Below are 241 nucleotides of genomic sequence, written 5' to 3' on the forward strand. Positions count from 1 at the left end.
TATATATAAATGAAGAATAGACAGTATGTTATATACAATATACAATAAACAGTAGATGATAATAAATGATGAGCAATAATAAACCCTAAACCCTAAACCCTAAACCCTAAACCCTCGATGTCCCATTCTGTGCGTTTATCTACCTACATACAGTCGATGTACCTGTGTGTTTTAGGGTTTAGGGTTTAGGGTTTAGGGTTTAGTGTTTATACCTGTTTAAGTAGATCTCTGAAGAAGAGTA

The sequence above is a fragment of the Eimeria mitis genome, genomic scaffold, assembly GCF_000499745.2.
Source record: "Eimeria mitis Houghton genomic scaffold, Emh_scaff2182, whole genome shotgun sequence".
Classification (NCBI taxonomy): Eukaryota; Apicomplexa; class Conoidasida; order Eucoccidiorida; family Eimeriidae; genus Eimeria; species Eimeria mitis.